This window comes from Eptatretus burgeri, chromosome 19, assembly GCF_056783735.1.
Source record: "Eptatretus burgeri isolate ZD-2024b chromosome 19, Ebu_testis_v1, whole genome shotgun sequence".
Taxonomy (NCBI): Eukaryota; Metazoa; Chordata; class Myxini; order Myxiniformes; family Myxinidae; genus Eptatretus; species Eptatretus burgeri.
This window is the reverse complement of record NC_140979.1, coordinates 2787190-2799503: the sequence shown is the minus strand read 5'-3', so window position 1 is coordinate 2799503 and position 12314 is coordinate 2787190.

The window sequence follows — 12314 nt, the reverse complement described above, 5'->3', positions numbered from 1 at the left end:
GGCAGGATGAGTTTGTTCACTTGTTTGTTTGGAGGCAGGATGAGCTTGGTCACGTGTTTGTTTGGAGGCAGGATGAGCTTGTGCACGTGTTTGTTTGGAGGCAGGATGAGCGTGGTCACTTGTTTGGAGGCAGGATGAGCTTGGTCACTTGTTTGTTTGGAGGCAGGAAGAGCGTGGTCAGGTGTTTGGAGGCAGGATGTGCTTGGTCACTTGTTTGTTTGGAGACAGGATGAGCGTGGTCACGTGTTTGGAGGCAGGATGAGCTTGGTCACTTGTTTGTGTGGAAGCAGGATGAGCTTGGTCACTTGTTTTGAGGCAGGATGAGTGTGGTCACATGTTTGGAGGCAGGATGAGCTTGGTCACGTGTTTGTTTGGAGGCAGGATGAGCGTGGTCACGTGTTTGGAGGCAGGATGAGCTTGGTCACATGTTTATTTGGAGGCAGCATGAGCGTGGTCACATGTTTGGAGGCAGGATGAGCTTGGTCACGTGTTTGTTTGGAGGCAGGATGAGCGTGGTCACGTGTTTGGAGGCAGGATGAGCTTGGTCACATGTTTATTTGGAGGCAGCATGAGCGTGGTCACATGTTTAGAGGCAGGATGAGCTTGATCACTTGTTTGTTTGGAGGCAGGATTAGCGTGGTCATGTGTTTGTTTGGAGGCAGGATGAGCTTGGTCACTTGTTTGTTTGGAGGCAGGATGAGCGTGGTCACGTGTTTGTTTGGAGGCAGGATGAGCTTTGTCACTTGTTTGGAGGCAGGATGAGCGTGGTCACATGTTTCTTTGGAGGCAGGATGAGCTTGGTCATGTGTTTATTTAGAGGCAGGATGAGCTTGGTCACGTGTTTGTTTGGAGGCAGGATGAGCTTGGTCACGTGTTTGTTTGGAGGCAGGATGAGCTTGTGCACGTGTTTGTTTGGAGGCAGGATGAGCGTGGTCACGTGTTTGGAGGCAGGATGAGCTTGGTCACATGTTTATTTGGAGGCAGCATGAGCGTGGTCACATGTTTAGAGGCAGGATGAGCTTGATCACTTGTTTGTTTGGAGACAGGATGAGCGTGGTCACGTGTTTGTTTAGAGGCAGGATGAGTTTGTTCACTTGTTTGTTTGGAGGCAGGATGAGCGTGGTCACGTGTTTGTTTGGAGGCAGGATGAGCTTGGTCACTTGTTTATTTAGAGGCAGGATGAGCTTGGTCAATTGTTTGTTTGGAAGCAGGATGAGCGTGGTCACGTGTTTATTTAGAGGCAGGATGAGCTTGGTCAATTGTTTGTTTGGAAGCAGGATGAGCGTGGTCACGTGTTTGGAGGCAGGATGAGCTTCGTCACTTGTTTGTTTGGAGGCAGGATGAGCTTGGTCACTTGTTTTTGGAAGCAGGATGAGCTTGGTCATTTGTTTGGAGGCAGGATGAGCTTGGTCACTTGTTTGTTTGGAGGCAGGATGAGCTTGGTCACTTGTTTGTTTGGAAGCAGGATGAGCTTGGTCATTTGTTTGGAGGCAGGATGAGCTTGGTCACTTGTTTGTTTGGAGGCAGGATGAGCATTGTCACGTGTTTGGAGGCAGGATGTGCTTGGTCACTTGTTTGTTTGGAGGCAGGATGAGCTTGGTCACTTGTTTGTGTGGAAGCAGGATGAGCTTGATCACTTGTTTGGAGGCAGGATGAGTGTGGTCACGTGTTTGGAGGCAGGATGAGCTTGGTCACGTGTTTGTTTGGAGGCAGGATGAGCGTGGTCACGTGTTTGGAGGTAGGATGAGCTTGGTCACATGTTTATTTGGAGGCAGCATGAGCGTGGTCACATGTTTGGAGGCAGGATGAGCTTGATCACTTGTTTGTTTGGAGGCAGGATGAGCGTGGTCATGTGTTTGTTTAGAGGCAGGATGAGCTTGGTCACGTGTTTGTTTGGAGGCAGGATGAGCTTTGTCACTTGTTTGGAGGCAGGATGAGCGTGGTCACATGTTTCTTTGGAGGCAGCATGAGCGTGGTCACATGTTTGGAGGCAGGATGAGCTTGATCACTTGTTTGTTTGGAGGCAGGATGAGCGTGGTCACGTGTTTGTTTGGAGGCAGGATGAGCTTGGTCACTTGTTTGTTTGGAGGCAGGATGAGCGTGGTCACGTGTTTGTTTGGAGGCAGGATGAGCGTGGTCACGTGTTTGTTTAGAGGCAGGATGAGCTTGGTCACTTGTTTGTTTGGAGGCAGGATGAGCGTGGTCACGTGTTTGTTTGGAGGCAGGATGAGCGTGGTCACGTGTTTGTTTGGAGGCAGGATGAGCTTTGTCACTTGTTTGGAGGCAGGATGAGCTTGGTCACGTGTTTGTTTGGAGGTAGGATGAGCTTGGTCACGTGTTTGTTTGGAGGCAGGATGAGCGTGGTCACGTGTTTGCTTGGAGATGGCGTGAGGGCAGTCACGTGCTTGTCTGGAGATGGCGTGACGGCAGTCACGTGTTTGTTTGGAGATGGCGTGAGGGCAGTCACGTGCTTGTCTGGAGATGGCGTGAGGGCAGTCACGTGTTTGTTTGGAGATGGCGTGAGGGCAGTCACGTGTTTGTTTGGAGGCAGGATGAGCATGGTCACGTGTTTATTTGGAGGAAGGATGAGTGTGGTCACGTTTGTTTGGAGGCAGGATGAGGGCGGTCACGTGTTTGTTTTAGAGGCAGGATGAGCTTGGTCACGTGTTTGTTTGGAGGCAGGATGAGCTTGATCACTTGTTTGTTTGGAGGCAGGATGAGCGTGGTCATGTGTTTGTTTAGAGGCAGGATGAGCTTGGTCACGTGTTTGTTTGGAGGCAGGATGAGCGTGGTCACGTGTTTGGAGGCAGGATGAGCTTGGTCACATGTTTATTTGGAGGCAGCATGAGCGTGGTCACATGTTTGGAGGCAGGATGAGCTTGATCACTTGTTTGTTTGGAGACAGGATGAGCGTGGTCACGTGTTTGTTTAGAGCCAGGATGAGTTTGTTCACTTGTTTGTTTGGAGGCAGGATGAGCGTGGTCACGTGTTTGTTTGGAGGCAGGATGAGCTTGGTCACTTGTTTATTTAGAGGCAGGATGAGCTTGGTCAATTGTTTGTTTGGAAGCAGGATGAGCGTGGTCACGTGTTTATTTAGAGGCAGGATGAGCTTGGTCAATTGTTTGTTTGGAAGCAGGATGAGCGTGGTCACGTGTTTGGAGGCAGGATGAGCTTCGTCACTTGTTTGTTTGGAGGCAGGATGAGCTTGGTCACTTGTTTTTTTTGGAAGCAGGATGAGCTTGGTCATTTGTTTGGAGGCAGGATGAGCTTGGTCACTTGTTTGTTTGGAGGCAGGATGAGCTTGGTCACTTGTTTGTTTGGAAGCAGGATGAGCTTGGTCATTTGTTTGGAGGCAGGATGAGCTTGGTCACTTGTTTGTTTGGAGGCAGGATGAGCATGGTCACGTGTTTGGAGGCAGGATGTGCTTGGTCACTTGTTTGTTTGGAGGCAGGATGAGCGTGGTCACGTGTTTGGAGGCAGGATGAGCTTGGTCACTTGTTTGTGTGGAAGCAGGATGAGCTTGATCACTTGTTTGGAGGCAGGATGAGTGTGGTCACGTGTTTGGAGGCAGGATGAGCTTGGTCACGTGTTTGTTTGGAGGCAGGATGAGCGTGGTCACGTGTTTGGACGTAGGATGAGCTTGGTCACATGTTTATTTGGAGGCAGCATGAGCGTGGTCACATGTTTGGAGGCAGGATGAGCTTGATCACTTGTTTGTTTGGAGGCAGGATGAGCGTGGTCACGTGTTTGTTTGGAGGCAGGATGAGCTTTGTCACTTGTTTTGAGGCAGGATGAGCTTGGTTACATGTTTATTTGGAGGCAGCATGAGCGTGGTCACATGTTTGGAGGCAGGATGAGCTTGATCACTTGTTTGTTTGGAAGCAGGATGAGCTTGGTCATTTGTTTGGAGGCAGGATGAGCTTGGTCACTTGTTTGTTTGGAGGCAGGATGAGCTTGGTCACTTGTTTGTTTGGAGGCAGGATGAGCATGGTCACGTGTTTGGAGGCAGGATGTGCTTGGTCACTTGTTTGTTTGGAGGCAGGATGAGCGTGGTCACGTGTTTGGAGGCAGGATGAGCTTGGTCACTTGTTTGTTTGGAGGAAAGATGAGCGTGGTCACGTGTTTGGAGGCAGGATGAGCTTGGTCACTTGTTTGTTTGGAGGCAGGATGAGCGTGGTCACGTATTTGGAGGCAGGATGAGCTTCGTCACTTGTTTATTTGGAGGCAGGATGAGCTTGGTCACTTGTTTGTTTGGAGGCAGGATGAGCTTGGTCACTTGTTTGTTTGGAGGCAGGATGAGCTTGGTCACTTGTTTGTTTAGAAGCAGGATGAGCTTGGTCACTTGTTTGGAGGCAGGATGAGCTTGGTCACTTGTTTGTTTGGAGGCAGGAAGAGCGTGGTCACGTGTTTGGAGGCAGGATGTGCTTGGTCACTTGTTTGTTTGGAGACAGGATGAGCGTGGTCACGTGTTTGGAGGCAGGATGAGCTTGGTCACTTGTTTGTGTGGAAGCAGGATGAGCTTGGTCACTTGTTTGGAGGCAGGATGAGTGTGGTCACATGTTTGGAGGCAGGATGAGCTTGGTCACTTGTTTCTTTGGAGGCAGGATGAGCGTGGTCACGTGTTTGGAGGCAGGATGAGCTTGGTCACATGTTTATTTGGAGGCAGCATGAGCGTGGTCACATGTTTGGACGCAGGATGAGCTTGGTCACGTGTTTGTTTGGAGGCAGGATGAGCGTGGTCACGTGTTTGGAGGCAGGATGAGCTTGGTCACATGTTTATTTGGAGGCAGCATGAGCGTGGTCACATGTTTAGAGGCAGGATGAGCTTGATCACTTGTTTGTTTGGAGGCAGGATTAGCGTGGTCATGTGTTTGTTTGGAGGCAGGATGAGCTTGGTCACTTGTTTGTTTGGAGGCAGGATGAGCGTGGTCACGTGTTTGTTTGGAGGCAGGATGAGCTTTGTCACTTGTTTGGAGGCAGGATGAGCGTGGTCACATGTTTCTTTGGAGGCAGGATGAGCTTGGTCATGTGTTTATTTAGAGGCAGGATGAGCTTGGTCACGTGTTTGTTTGGAGGCAGGATGAGCTTGGTCACGTGTTTGTTTGGAGGCAGGATGAGCTTGTGCACGTGTTTGTTTGGAGGCAGGATGAGCGTGGTCACGTGTTTGGAGGCAGGATGAGCTTGGTCACATGTTTATTTGGAGGCAGCATGAGCGTGGTCACATGTTTGGAGGCAGGATGAGCTTGATCACTTGTTTGTTTGGAGACAGGATGAGCGTGGTCACGTGTTTGTTTAGAGGCAGGATGAGTTTGTTCACTTGTTTGTTTGGAGGCAGGATGAGCGTGGTCACGTGTTTGTTTGGAGGCAGGATGAGCTTGGTCACTTGTTTATTTAGAGGCAGGATGAGCTTGGTCAATTGTTTGTTTGGAAGCAGGATGAGCGTGGTCACGTGTTTATTTAGAGGCAGGATGAGCTTGGTCAATTGTTTGTTTGGAAGCAGGATGAGCGTGGTCACGTGTTTGGAGGCAGGATGAGCTTCGTCACTTGTTTGTTTGGAGGCAGGATGAGCTTGGTCACTTGTTTTTTGGAAGCAGGATGAGCTTGGTCATTTGTTTGGAGGCAGGATGAGCTTGGTCACTTGTTTGTTTGGAGGCAGGATGAGCTTGGTCACTTGTTTGTTTGGAAGCAGGATGAGCTTGGTCATTTGTTTGGAGGCAGGATGAGCTTGGTCACTTGTTTGTTTGGAGGCAGGATGAGCATGGTCACGTGTTTGGAGGCAGGATGTGCTTGGTCACTTGTTTGTTTGGAGGCAGGATGAGCTTGGTCACTTGTTTGTGTGGAAGCAGGATGAGCTTGATCACTTGTTTGGAGGCAGGATGAGTGTGGTCACGTGTTTGGAGGCAGGATGAGCTTGGTCACGTGTTTGTTTGGAGGCAGGATGAGCGTGGTCACGTGTTTGGAGGCAGGATGAGCTTGGTCACTTGTTTGTGTGGAAGCAGGATGAGCTTGATCACTTGTTTGGAGGCAGGATGAGTGTGGTCACGTGTTTGGAGGCAGGATGAGCTTGGTCACGTGTTTGTTTGGAGGCAGGATGAGCGTGGTCACGTGTTTGGAGGTAGGATGAGCTTGGTCACATGTTTATTTGGAGGCAGCATGAGCGTGGTCACATGTTTGGAGGCAGGATGAGCTTGATCACTTGTTTGTTTGGAGGCAGGATGAGCGTGGTCATGTGTTTGTTTAGAGGCAGGATGAGCTTGGTCACGTGTTTGTTTGGAGGCAGGATGAGCTTTGTCACTTGTTTGGAGGCAGGATGAGCGTGGTCACATGTTTCTTTGGAGGCAGCATGAGCGTGGTCACATGTTTGGAGGCAGGATGAGCTTGATCACTTGTTTGTTTGGAGGCAGGATGAGCGTGGTCACGTGTTTGTTTGGAGGCAGGATGAGCTTTGTCACTTGTTTGGAGGCAGGATGAGCTTGGTTACATGTTTATTTGGAGGCAGCATGAGCGTGGTCACATGTTTGGAGGCAGGATGAGCTTGATCACTTGTTTGTTTGGAGGCAGGATGAGCGTGGTCATGTGTTTGTTTAGAGGCAGGATGAGCTTGGTCACTTGTTTGTTTGGAGGCAGGATGAGCGTGGTCACGTGTTTGTTTGGAGGCAGGATGAGCTTTGTCACTTGTTTGGAGGCAGGATGAGCTTGGTCACGTGTTTGTTTGGAGGCAGGATGAGCTTGGTCACGTGTTTGTTTGGAGGTAGGATGAGCTTGGTCACGTGTTTGTTTGGAGGCAGGATGACCGTGGTCACGTGTTTGCTTGGAGATGGCGTGAGGGCAGTCACGTGCTTGTCTGGAGATGGCGTGACGGCAGTCACGTGTTTGTTTGGAGATGGCGTGAGGGCAGTCACGTGCTTGTCTGGAGATGGCGTGAGGGCAGTCACGTGTTTGTTTGGAGATGGCGTGAGGGCAGTCACGTGTTTGTTTGGAGGCAGGATGAGCATGGTCACGTGTTTATTTGGAGGAAGGATGAGTGTGGTCACGTTTGTTTGGAGGCAGGATGAGGGCGGTCACGTGTTTGTTTTAGAGGCAGCATGAGCTTGGTCACGTGTTTGTTTTAGAGGCAGGATGAGCGTGGTCACGTGTTTGTTTGGAGGCAGGATGAGCTTGGTCACGTGTTTGTTTGGAGGCAGGATGAGCTTGTGCACGTGTTTGTTTGGAGGCAGGATGAGCGTGGTCACGTGTTTGGAGGCAGGATGAGCTTGGTCACATGTTTATTTGGAGGCAGCATGAGCGTGGTCACATGTTTGGAGGCAGGATGAGCTTGATCACTTGTTTGTTTGGAGACAGGATGAGCGTGGTCACGTGTTTGTTTAGAGGCAGGATGAGTTTGTTCACTTGTTTGTTTGGAGGCAGGATGAGCGTGGTCACGTGTTTGTTTGGAGGCAGGATGAGCTTGGTCACTTGTTTATTTAGAGGCAGGATGAGCTTGGTCAATTGTTTGTTTGGAAGCAGGATGAGCGTGGTCACGTGTTTATTTAGAGGCAGGATGAGCTTGGTCAATTGTTTGTTTGGAAGCAGGATGAGCGTGGTCACGTGTTTGGAGGCAGGATGAGCTTCGTCACTTGTTTGTTTGGAGGCAGGATGAGCTTGGTCACTTGTTTTTTTGGAAGCAGGATGAGCTTGGTCATTTGTTTGGAGGCAGGATGAGCTTGGTCACTTGTTTGTTTGGAGGCAGGATGAGCTTGGTCACTTGTTTGTTTGGAAGCAGGATGAGCTTGGTCATTTGTTTGGAGGCAGGATGAGCTTGGTCACTTGTTTGTTTGGAGGCAGGATGAGCATGGTCACGTGTTTGGAGGCAGGATGTGCTTGGTCACTTGTTTGTTTGGAGGCAGGATGAGCGTGGTCACGTGTTTGGAGGCAGGATGAGCTTGGTCACTTGTTTGTGTGGAAGCAGGATGAGCTTGATCACTTGTTTGGAGGCAGGATGAGTGTGGTCACGTGTTTGGAGGCAGGATGAGCTTGGTCACGTGTTTGTTTGGAGGCAGGATGAGCGTGGTCACGTGTTTGGAGGTAGGATGAGCTTGGTCACATGTTTATTTGGAGGCAGCATGAGCGTGGTCACATGTTTGGAGGCAGGATGAGCTTGATCACTTGTTTGTTTGGAGGCAGGATGAGCGTGGTCATGTGTTTGTTTAGAGGCAGGATGAGCTTGGTCACTTGTTTGTTTGGAGGCAGGATGAGCGTGGTCACGTGTTTGTTTGGAGGCAGGATGAGCTTTTTCCCTTGTTTGGAGGCAGGATGAGCGTGGTCACATGTTTCTTTGGAGGCAGCATGAGCGTGGTCACATGTTTGGAGGCAGGATGAGCTTGATCACTTGTTTGTTTGGAGGCAGGATGAGCTTTGTCACTTGTTTGGAGGCAGGATGAGCTTGGTTACATGTTTATTTGGAGGCAGCATGAGCGTAGTCACATGTTTGGAGGCAGGATGAGCTTGATCACTTGTTTGTTTGGAGGCAGGATGAGCGTGGTCATGTGTTTGTTTAGAGGCAGGATGAGCTTGGTCACTTGTTTGTTTGGAGGCAGGATGAACGTGGTCACGTGTTTGTTTGGAGGCAGGATGAGCTTTGTCACTTGTTTGGAGGCAGGATGAGCTTGGTCACGTGTTTGTTTGGAGGCAGGATGAGCTTGGTCACGTGTTTGTTTGGAGGCAGGATGAGCTTGGTCACGTGTTTGTTTGGAGGCAGGATGAGCGTGGTCACGTGTTTGTTTGGAGATGGCGTGAGGGCAGTCACGTGCTTGTTTGGAGATGGCGTGACGGCAGTCACGTGTTTGTTTGGAGATGGCGTGAGGGCAGTCACGTGCTTGTCTGGAGATGGCGTGAGGGCAGTCACGTGTTTGTTTGGAGATGGCGTGAGGGCAGTCACGTGTTTGTTTGGAGGCAGGATGAGCATGGTCACGTGTTTATTTGGAGGAAGGATGAGTGTGGTCACGTTTGTTTGGAGGCAGGATGAGGGCGGTCACGTGTTTGTTTTAGAGGCAGCATGAGCTTGGTCACGTGTTTGTTTTAGAGGCAGGATGAGCGTGGTCACGTGTTTGTTTGGAGGCAGGATGAGCGTGGTCAATTGTTTGTTTGGAAGCAGGATGAGCGTGGTCACGTGTTTGGAGGCAGGATGAGCTTCGTCACTTGTTTCTTTGGAGGCAGGATGAGCTTGGTCACTTGTTTGGAGGCAGGATGAGCTTGGTCACTTGTTTGTGTGGAAGCAGGATGAGCTTGGTCATTTGTTTGGAGGCAGGATGAGCTTGGTCACTTGTTTGTTTGGAGGCAGGATGAGCATGGTCACGTGTTTGGAGGCAGGATGTGCTTGGTCACTTGTTTGTTTGGAGGCAGGATGAGCGTGGTCACGTGTTTGGAGGCAGGATGAGCTTGGTCACTTGTTTGTGTGGAAGCAGGATGAGCTTGATCACTTGTTTGGAGGCAGGATGAGTGTGGTCACGTGTTTGGAGGCAGGATGAGCTTGGTCACGTGTTTGTTTGGAGGCAGGATGAGCGTGGTCACGTGTTTGGAGGCAGGATGAGCTTGGTCACATGTTTATTTGGAGGCAGCATGAGCGTGGTCACATGTTTGGAGGCAGGATGAGCTTGATCACTTGTTTGTTTGGAGGCAGTATGAGCTTGGTCATGTGTTTGTTTCGAGGCAGGATGAGCTTGGTCACTTGTTTGTTTGGAGGCAGGATGAGCGTGGTCACGTGTTTGTTTGGAGGCAGGATGAGCTTTGTCACTTGTTTGGAGGCAGGATGAGCGTGGTCACATGTTTCTTTTGAGGCAGGATGAGCTTGGTCACGTGTTTATTTAGAGGCAGGATGAGCTTGGTCACGTGTTTGTTTGGAGGCAGGATGAGCTTGGTCACGTGTTTGTTTGGAGGCAGGATGAGCTTGGTCACGTGTTTGTTTGGAGGCAGGATGAGCTTGGCCACGTGTTTGTTTGGAGGCAGGATGAGCTTGTTCACGTGTTTGTTTGGAGGCAGGATGAGCGTGGTCACGTGTTTGTTTCGAGGCAGGATGAGCGTGGTCACGTGTTTGTTTTGAGGCAGGATGAGCGTGGTCACCTATTTGTCTGGAGATGGCGTGAGGGCAGTCACGTGCTTGTCTGGAGATGGCGTGACGGTAGTCACGTGTTTGTTTAGAGATGGCGTGAGGGCAGTCACGTGCTTGTCTGGAGATGGCGTGAGGGCAGTCACGTGTTTGTTTGGAGGCAGGATGAGCATGGTCACGTGTTTGGAGGCAGGATGAGCTTGGTCACTTGTTTGTTTGGAAGTAGGATGAGCCTTGTCACTTGTTTGTTTGGAAGCTGGATGAGCGTGGTCACGTCTGGAGGCAGGATGAGCTTTGTCACTTGTTTGTTTGGAGGCAGGAAGAGTGTGGTCACTTGTTTGGAGGCAGGATGAGCTTGGTCACTTGTTTGTTTGGAAGCAGGATGAGCTTGGTCACTTGTTTGGAGGCAGGCTGAGCTTGGTCACGTGTTTGGAGGCAGGATGTGCTTGGTCACTTGTTTGTTTGGAGGCAGGATGAACGTGGTCACGTGTTTGGAGGCAGGATGAGCTTGGTCACTTGTTTCTTTGGAAGCAGGATGAGCTTGGTCACTTGTTTGGAGGCAGGATGAGCAAGGTCACGTGTTTGGAGGCAGGATGTGCTTGGTCACTTGTTTGTTTGGAGGCAGGATGAACGTGGTCACGTGTTTGGAGGCAGGATGAGCTTGGTCACTTGTTTGTGTGGAAGCAGGATGAGCTTGGTCACTTGTTTGGAGGCAGGATAAGTGTGGTCACATGTTTTGAGGCAGGATGAGCTTGGTCACATGTTTGTTTGGAGGCAGGATGAGCGTGGTCACGTGTTTGGAGGCAGGATGAGCTTGGTCACATGTTTATTTGGAGGCAGCATGAGCGTGGTCACATGTTTGGAGGCAGGATGAGCTTGATCACTTGTTTGTTTGGAGGCAGGATGAGCGTGGTCACGTGTTTGTTTGGAGGCAGGATGAGCTTTGTCACTTGTTTGGAGGCAGGATGAGCGTGGTCACATGTTTCTTTGGAGGCAGGATGAGCTTGGTCACGTGTTTATTTAGAGGCAGGATGAGCTTGGTCACGTGTTTGTTTGGAGGCAGGATGAGCTTGGTCACGTGTTTGTTTGGAGGCAGGATGAGCGTGGTCACGTGTTTGGAGGCAGGATGAGCTTGGTCACATGTTTATTTGGAGGCAGCATGAGCGTGGTCACATGTTTGGAGGCAGGATGAGCTTGGTCACTTGTTTGTTTGGAGGCAGGATAAGCGTGGTCACGTGTTTGTTTGGAGGCAGGATGAGCTTGTTCACGTGTTTGTTTGGGGGCAGGATGAGCGTGGTCACGTGTTTGTTTCGAGGCAGAATGAGCGTGGTCAAGTGTTTGTTTTGAGGCAGGATGAGCGTGGTTACCTGTTTGTCTGGAGATGGCGTGAGGGCAGTCACGTGCTTGTCTGGAGATGGCGTGACGGCAGTCACGTGTTTGTTTGGAGATGGCGTGAGGGCAGTCACGTGTTTGTTTGGAGATGGCGTGAGGACAGTCACGTGTTTGTTTGGAGATGGCGTGAGGGCAGTCACGTGTTTGTTTGGAGGCAGGATGAGCATGGTCACGTGTTTATTTGGAGGAAGGATGAGCGTGGTCACGTTTGTTTGGAGGCAGGATGAGCGTGGTCACATGTTTGTTTTAGATGCAGGATGAGGGCGGTCACGTGTTTGTTTTAGAGGCAGGATGAGCTTGGTCACGTGTTTGTTTTAGAGGCAGGATGAGCGTGGTCACGTGTTTGTTTGGAGGCAGGATGAGCGTGGTCGCGTGTTTGTTTAGTGGCAGGATGAGCGTGGTCATGTGTTTGTTTCGTGGCAGAATGAGCTTGGTCACATGTTTGTTTCGTGGCAGGATGAGCTTGGTCACGTGTTTGTTTAGTGGCAGGATGAGCGTGGTCACGTGTTTGTTTCGTGGCAGGATGAGTGTGGTCATGTGTTTGTTTCGTGGCAGGATGAGCTTGGTGACGTGTTTGTTTAGTGGCAGGATGAGCTTGATCTTTTTGTTTGTTTAGAGGCAGGATTCACTGGATAATGGGGTGTTGCGCTGCCGGTACCTGTGCGGGAGGACGAAAGTCCGAGTCTTCAAGTCCTTGGTGCTTCCAGTCTTGCTCTGTGGATGAGAGACTTGGACTCTGACCAAGGATCTGAGACGGAGATTTAATTCCTTTGGTACCAGGTCTCTTCGGAGAATCCTTGGCTATCGCTGGTCGGACTTTGTGTCCAATGATCGGTTG